The sequence below is a fragment of the Pinus tabuliformis genome, chromosome 2_2 (genome assembly GCF_031772625.1).
Source record: "Pinus tabuliformis cultivar Carrire ecotype Pingquan chromosome 2_2, CPIR1, whole genome shotgun sequence".
Lineage (NCBI taxonomy): Eukaryota > Viridiplantae > Streptophyta > Pinopsida > Pinales > Pinaceae > Pinus > Pinus tabuliformis.
Window position 1 is genome coordinate 990,147,135 of NC_142300.1, and position 8,743 is coordinate 990,155,877.

Genomic DNA, 8,743 nt, shown 5'->3' on the forward strand with positions numbered 1-8,743 from the left:
GAAGAAGTCGTTGATGATAGAGATACATAGATTGGACATTATAGGGCCAATTATGTGAGGGTGCCATAATTCTTGAAAACAACATGAACCCACCCCTGTTTCGATGCTAGTGAGCTTCCATAGTGAGGTCAATTGCCCATAGAGAATGGATATCCCAACCATTTTGTGACGACCATTTATTGTGTCGGGCAGATAGAGAGAATACAGGAGAGTCTGGGCGAGAAATGGACCAAGAGGTTGAGGCTAACTAACCATCTTGATCCCCACAGTGCCCATGCAGACACAGAGTTGTGATAGAGGCGAAATAAGAGAATCACTGAGATATAGACCCACTACCTTTAGAAAAACCAAAGAATTCCCAAGGAGGGGTCAACGGATGTAAACATAACTACAACAAAAATCATCGACATGATGTTGAGGGTTGACATATCCTACAAAGGAGAGGGATAGACTATATAGATAGGTTGTAACCTCTAATGAGCTAAATAAGGTAGTTTCTATACTTTGTAATGACTACCTACTCGGAACTCAAGGTGTCAGTCCCTACCATAATAGTTGGCCATCATTTCCCTATAATCCATAGTCGGGTGAATGTACTTTCTCACTTAATTCGTTAATGCCCCGAAGAAGACACTGGGGTTGGGTCTTCTACCCTCGTATCAGGAAGCTCATTAAGTTTAAACTTGCAATGGATATGTTTTTTCCATGTGGGATAATAGACCGTCCAACATGTCCTAGTTGTCTTGCATTTTCCATTAGTTGCATTGGAGGTCATTCAAGAAGTAAATGATGTAGTTTATATCTTCATGTTTCTCCCTCAAGGCTTGACCCAACAACATCTTGAGCTGCCAATGGAGGGTGATTTATTGTATTTACTAGGTCCTTCTTCCCCTAGTATGTCTAGGGTCAAGAAGTCGATGAGAAACCTCTTCAAACCAGTTCAAAATCTGAAGGTGCAAGACAATATTTAGTGAGATGAGCTTCGAGCTTCTGGATGTCCTCATGAAACTATAAGGGATCACAACTTGAAAGGTTGCAACTACCTCTTGTTCTTGCACCTCCACACGGGACCTACTAGACTAACCCATAACCCATGTTCCACGATGCCCTCACATACACTAATGAGGCATACTGGCTCTTGTGACCAAGAAGATAAGATAAAAACATACTACTTCCATTATTTCAAAATGTACCCTTTAAGTAATTTATTTTTATTCATATTATTAATTTGGATCCTTCTAACCCTAATTTCTAATCCTTCTAGTTAATTTATCTTCCCCTTATATATTTTTTTCATAAAACCCCCCTATGCTTTTTAGGTCTCCCTAATCTAGTCGTTTCTCCCTCTTTCTATTTAACATGGTTTAACACTCTTTGAACTCATTCAAAAAGCTTCAATTGTCTCTGATGATGAGTGGAGAATCCACTCAAAACATTGGATCTTTCACATGTTTTATATAATTACTCTAGAAGCAACAACATAAGCACAATAACACATGGAGAAGATATTGATACATTGTTTTGAATTATTGAAGGAAGTTGAAACCATGGGGGGTACCTCCAATTTACACAATTGAGCTCTCCATTGACTTGCAATGAGGAGCTGGTTATACGAAATGAGAGAAAATGTATGAGTCACTTCATTATTGGAAAATGAGAAAATCAAAAAGTAAATTCATGAGTTAATAGAAAAAAGGAATTTTTGAACTAGCGTGTCACAATCTTGATTAATGAGTCCTCTTGTTCCAAAGAAAGATGGCACATGTAGAATGTGTGTGGATTATTAGCACTTAAATAGAATCAACATCAAACATGATATATGTGGCGGCATGTTGATAACTTGATAGATCACCTTTAAGGAGCTATGTACTGGAATAAGATTAATTTGAAGTCTAATTACCACTATATTCATATCAAGATAGAAGATATCTAAAATACAAATTTAAGATACACCAAGTGTTGTTTAAATAATTGGTGATTTCATTTGGTCTTGTTAATGGGATTACAACATTTATCATAATTATGAACAAAATTCTCAAACCATATCTAGAGTCTTGACTGATTTGTGATTGTTGCCTTGGATGAAAAAGTGAATTTCGTTGAAGCTACTTACGAGGAGAAGTTGTAGCACTTGGACCAAGTATTTGTATGATTGTGCAACATCAATGTCTTATAAATTTGAAGCAGTATACATTTAGATACTCCATGTATTGTCTCACTTGATATTTAGCAAGCCTTCAAGATCGAGGTATGAAACTTTGTCAATGCAATGGTGATGTTTTTTTATGAAACATCAAATACCCATGAGATGTACTTTGAAATTTTTAAGCATAGTTGTGAATTGTTATGATTGAGAGATGTAATATGCATTAATGGTTGAATGATATTCAAGCCTTGGTGACATTATTTTCTTGAAAAGAAATTGTTGTACATAATATGCAAAACCCTCTAAAATATACAAATAAAAATCAAGATTAATACTAAAAACCACATTAAATGAATTACTTATTTGCAATAGTTCAAGTTCCTAATTAAACATGAGGAAAAAACCAAATAAAACACAAATAAAAAATTGCAAAATCCTCAAAATACATTCAACATTGAAATTAACCATTCTTATATGATTCGAATGATTTGTTTTCAATATCTTAAAAAACTATATATACATGGTCTAAAATTTACATATATACATAAAATTCTATTAAAATCCACATAAACCTTCTCAAATGAAAAGTTTTGAAATAATTATTAAATTAAATATCATTTATGTTTCTGGTATATAATATTGTCATCTGAGAACAAGTTTTATTTTTTATTTTTATACACATATTACCCATTGCAAGATATTCATCCTTTACAATATGGATACTTTCATGCTTTTTCTGAAACTTTTCATCACCCAGCAGTATCCATCCTAAGTGAATGTTGGGATTGAAGTGGTGAACACTCAACACTTTTGGAAAACCTATGATTGATGTGACGCATATTATCCACCTTTGAGAAGTGCCATGATAGACCTATATGACTTATTTTTTTACATATGATTCACCTTTGAGAAATGAAAATGATGGACATATATGACTTATCAAAAATAGGTGAAAGTATTAAATTATTTCTATGCATGGTCTAGAGTCATAAAAGACAAACATTCCATACAATCTATTTTGTAATTTCAACCATGATTTTCATAAAGCACTAAACAAGAAATTGATCAAAAATAGATAATTCACGAAATAATAGTATAGAAGGAAACGGATAGAAATAACATTTATATCCGTTGTCGTCTAGTCCGGTTAGGATACCTGGTTTTCACCCAGGCGACCCGGGTTCAAATCCCGGCAACGGAAATTTTCAATTGAAAGCCCTTTTTCCGCTCACCTGCTTCGAGCGTGCTGTTGGATCTCGGCGTTTATAAATTGAAGGATAGTGAAAACTTAATCTTTTTGTAGAATTTTATAGATATGCAAATTTATCGGTCATTTCATTCCAAATGTACTTCTGAAAATTAAAATACTTTCAAATTTATAAACACCACATTATGAAGACCGCATGAGGAGAACATAGCTTCATACCCTGGCTTGTATTACATATGGCAGGTTTAAAAGATAAGAGCTAAGGATTTTTACTAATTTATATTGTAGCTTTAAAAGATAAAAGATAAGAGCTCATGGATTTTTATTAATTTGGTAATTTTCAAGGATTAAAATAATACTAATATGAAAATAAGTTTTACTATTAATTCTGGTCCTATGAGTTTTGGTATTTGGAATTGATTTACAAGTAGTCTCACTCGTTAGTATTTTCAAAGGGTTAAGTCCTTTTTCTTTTAATTTAGTTTGCATGGTTTCTAAATTTCAAAATTCATTGTCTTCGATCAAATAGTCCTAACTATTAGCGATCTTAATATGCGGGAAACCATATTTATTGACCAATAGTTTAAAGGTAAGTATATCAAAATGAAGCAAGACTATCTAAAAACTATAGTGACAAGCTGAACTGAGCTACATAAAAAAAACAAAATAACTACATTAAACCATATTTTGAAGTCAAGAATCAAAAGAAGTAATTGGAGCAAGCTCTTGCACACTTGTACTCACTGGAGTAGAGGGATTGAGCTCGCATTTAATATGGATTTCCAAGTGAGCCAGGAGAGCATCCAAGCTATCCAAACAATACTGTTGATAATGCTGTTAGGGAAAATTTTAAGGATGAAAATTTATCTTAAAGTTTAGAAACCTTGGCAGATTTTATTAGCCCGTAAGATGCAAATTGTAAAATGTTTAGTGATTATTTTGTAAAAATATTCAAATTTATAATGATATTATGTGGTCTCAATAAAATTTTGGTGATTTTTAAGGTAAAATATTTTTATACTATAATTTTTTGGCAAATCATTTTTATAAAAAAAAGGAATTTCACAAATCAGTTTTTTGGAAAAAAAGATGGAAAATTAGCCCACCTGTGAATATTAGCCCCTAAAATTTCCCCTGAATGTTGCACCCTCTTAATCTCATTCAGAGAAGAACTAATATCATTACAATCTTCATGCTTCTCTTTTAGGACTTTACCCAAAAGAGTTTTCATCTACCAATGGAGGGTGATGGAATGCATGTATTTGTTCTGTCTTCCCCTAGTGTGGCCAAGGTCAAAGACCCAATTAGCTACCTCCTTCAGAATTTCAGAGTCAAAGTAAGATTGGTGATCATTAATGGCGTGAGTTTCTAGTGGATAAATCTCCTCATAGATGTCAAGAGGAGTAATCACAAAGCATAGGTTACAGAAACTTGTTGTGACAATGATCGGGAAACCATCAAACTTAAGCAAACTCAAAGTGAATGTATCAATTAACAGTGAGTGAGAGGAGAGCATAAACCCCCATAAGCTAGGAAGCCTTAAAGCACATGACAATAAATCTATGTGTAGATTATAAGGAAGTCACCAAAAATGAACCCCACCAACACACAAAAAATATAATAGAAAATAGAGCACAAGAGAAGAGCATGTATCCTAGAAATGTTAATCCACTTTGCCGAGCTGACCAAATTTCAAACGCTAAATACAGGGATGCGATGCTAACAATCTCTTCTTTTAGCTTTTGTAGCCTCTACAAAGTTCTAGAGCTCGAAGACACATGAGGTCTTGGTCATGGCATTAAACCACCAACCATACTCCCAAACAAGCAGTTGAATCAACTAGGTCCAGAAGGAAAATTAGCTTGCATGTAGTCATGGGTCACTGCCATTGCATCACTAGAGGAAAGTGACCCCTTCTTAGAGAAAGGTGAATAATCACTCCATGTCTCTGCCAACTAACCACGAAATACATACCCAACAAAATCAAATTGTTGAGAGGATAATCGCACCAACTGCAAGGGAGGAGACTAAGTTGACCATAAATTTCAGAGAGCATCAACAAACTTAACAAGACAAGGAACCTGCAAGAGGTAGACCATCATAATAAATGAGATTAAACTTTGCATGGTTGGTGCATGGGGAAGGCAAGCCATGCCAACCCCCCTCTTAATTGCAATGGGAGGAAACAGGGTGGTGCCCTCTCCACCCCCCTTCCCCCCAAACCTCCATTGCCATGTCTCCATTCACCCTGATTAGGGAAAATGGCTAAGTCTCTTTAAAGAATAGGAGCTAAGTTGTTAATTCCACATCAATATGAAAATATATGATTTCATATCTTTTGATACACACACACACAAACAAACACACACATTTTATGTGGTTCATGGACCCTCGAGATAGATGACTACTACGTTCACTAAATATTTGTACTAGGAAGATCCACCCAAAGGGATCACTTCCTATTGGCTCAACTACGGAACCTGACCCCAAAGGTGTCAATAGAATTGAACATGTGACCTCTCAATAGAAAAGACGCTTTAACAACAGGGATTCGACCAATTGTGCTAACCCTCGAGGATATATATCCATATATATATATATATATATATATATATATATATATATATATATAATTTAAGTGGAATGTCTCCTATTTGACCATTTCAAGTATGATTGGGAGTTCACTCTTGTGTTGCATAGATGTGGGATTAGTCTATAATGTCTTTCTTGTCACATTGTTTATGAAGACCATGTTATTAAGAAATACTAAGCATGTAAGCATAATTAGGTTGTTAATGGTTGTTGATTTGCACAGTTAAACATTGAATTGCATGCTAGAGGAAAATATTTAACAAAACAACAAAAATAATAATTACAAGCTTTCTTATGCACAACAATGTCTCGATGAGGTTAAAATGTTAATTGATTTGTAGTTATGGCTAGTTACTCCAACTTGGCTAACATTGCTATATCTTCTCCATCCACTCACCATTGGATTAAGAGGTTAAATAAAGATAACCTTAAGATGTTGAATTAAAGAGTCATGTTTGCATACAGATGGGGCTTGGATTTGTTAGATTGATTCCTTTCAACAACACACATGGCTTTTATTTCCTACACAATAAACAAATGGTGCTCCAAATTCTATGCTTTTATGTCCTTTATAGCTGTCAAGGCTTACAATCTAGAGTTAAATGACCTTGCAAAATTCCATGGAAGAATACTTATAAGTACCATTCTCTATTGTCACCCCAAAACCATTGTCTATCATCACCCCAATCCAAATTCCTCTGGGAATACCAGGGTCATGTTCTAAAGTAAAAAAAGATGTTACGTTATTGATGAGATTAGAACATATGTTGTTGAGAACATAAATAAGTGGTAAAATACAATTTTGGAAGCTTGAGAAGTCGGTGTTAATTCAAGTAGTTTAGAAAATAGATTTTCTTCTCTTAGTTAATATCTTCAAAAGGATTTAGAAAATGATGAATATTTTTATTGAAATGCACTAAGTAAATTTGTGGCAAGGGTATCAGGCAAGGGTGATTGCACAAGAAAGAAACACGGTCTTCCTTCTAGTGGAAAAATAAAGCAAATAAAGCTTTTCTGACTTGCAAGGATTGACATACTACAACAACTAAGAAAGAAACACGGTCTTCCTTCTAGTGGAAAAATAAAGAAAATAAAACTTTTCTGACTTGCAAGGATTGACATACTACAACAACTAATAACTAGTTGTAACACCTTGGAAGGGAAGAAAAATAAATTATTTCTAAAATCTCTAAATATGGTAAAACAACTTGAGGGCCCACCAATGATAAACAAGGCCATGTTTCCAATTAAAGATCAACTTAAACTTGAGTTAAAAATACTCAAAGCTTCATGGGTAGTGAATTTGACAACCTCATTAAATTTCTTGAAAAAGAAATCCATAGATAATTGGTTAATTTTGTGAATGATAATGAAAACCATATGTCCACTTTACAAGAATTACATTCCAAATTAATGCTATTGAAGATGAGTTATTTTCATTAAGTTAAACCAGACATATCAATAGCACCGTTAAGAGAATATATTGAAAAAAAAATTTAAAAAAAAAATGTTAGATACAGTAACTAATCTTTTGTAACTTGCATCTTTTGTAACTTCCAATATGCAAGAATTGGTTGTGTCAATTAAGGTCATGGTGAAGTCGCAGGTTAAGGAATTCCAAGGAGAAAGAAAGAGAGAGCATCCATTCATCACTATCCACTTCCAATTTTATGAGAATACTTATATTCAAAGAATTTCCTTTTGTTTCTTCTCGATATGTGATTATCGAGCCTTTATTTGATCTCTACATAAGGTTGATCCCTTATTTCCAGGTTGTAAATATGGTCCACGGGAGCTCAATCCCTGTCAAAAAAATATATTCTTATTTTCATTATTTAAGTAACATATGTTTTATGTATTGTTGTTTTGCCCACATTTTATTTGATATTGAACTATCAACTTGTATTATTCTTTTCAAAAGAGGTTTCACAAAGATCTATTACGGAGCTCAAAACTTTCATGATTTCTAACTTCCATTAAAACATGAGATTTAAAGTACGTGCCTCCTTTACATATTTATGAAATTAAATGCATGAAATTATTTGAATTTCTTTGTAAAGGACCATTGTTTTTCCTTCTATCTTAATGTCTTACTTCAAATATTACCTTACTTTATCATGATGAATGTTCATGATGGAATGCAATGAATTACTTTGTGTTTTCTAGTTAAAATTATTATTCTACTATTTTGGTATTACTTCTTAGTCCACTCTTAAGCATTGATGTTATGAATGGATAAATATATTATTTCGAATAAAATAATTCATTATCTCAATGAGAAAGAGGAGTATCACCTCTATAAAAGCATAGAGAGTATTTGCATATCCTATGAGGTTAATTCTCTTTTACCATTCACAATTTTGGGGAAAAATAAGTTGCACATTGCATAGCACCATAATTACTTCTCCTTTTGAAGCATGTCATCAAGGTCCTGTTATCAAGGTAATAAGAAGGAAGGAGGTCACTACACATTAGCATGTTATAATTGTTATGCTTTGCATTTGAAAGATTAATGCTCAAGTTTGATAGACATTTCACATAGGTTAGTAAAAGAGAAAGGTTCAACATTATCAATATTGCACATATCATTAGTTTTGTGTGGGAGATAAAGTTTGGGTTTATCTTAAAGACATAATTTCAAGTAAAAAGCATGAAGATCAAGCCATTTATATATGGAAATTGTTTTCTTTTTTAAATATACATTTTAACACACACAAAGAATGCAATTTTTTGAGAAATCGAAGAGTCTTTTAACTTGCAAAATCTCCATGAAGTGTTGATAGGTGTTTCCTAGGCGT

At 33.4% G+C, this 8,743-nt stretch overlaps 1 non-coding gene across 1 annotated transcript; it reads left to right on the forward strand.

The window, feature by feature from the left end:
• Positions 1-3,273: 3,273 nt before the first annotated feature.
• TRNAE-UUC (transfer RNA glutamic acid (anticodon UUC)) lies at positions 3,274-3,347 on the forward strand. Its single transcript has one exon. It is a non-coding gene; the product is annotated as a tRNA-Glu (tRNA).
• The last annotated feature ends 5,396 nt before the right edge of the window (positions 3,348-8,743 follow it).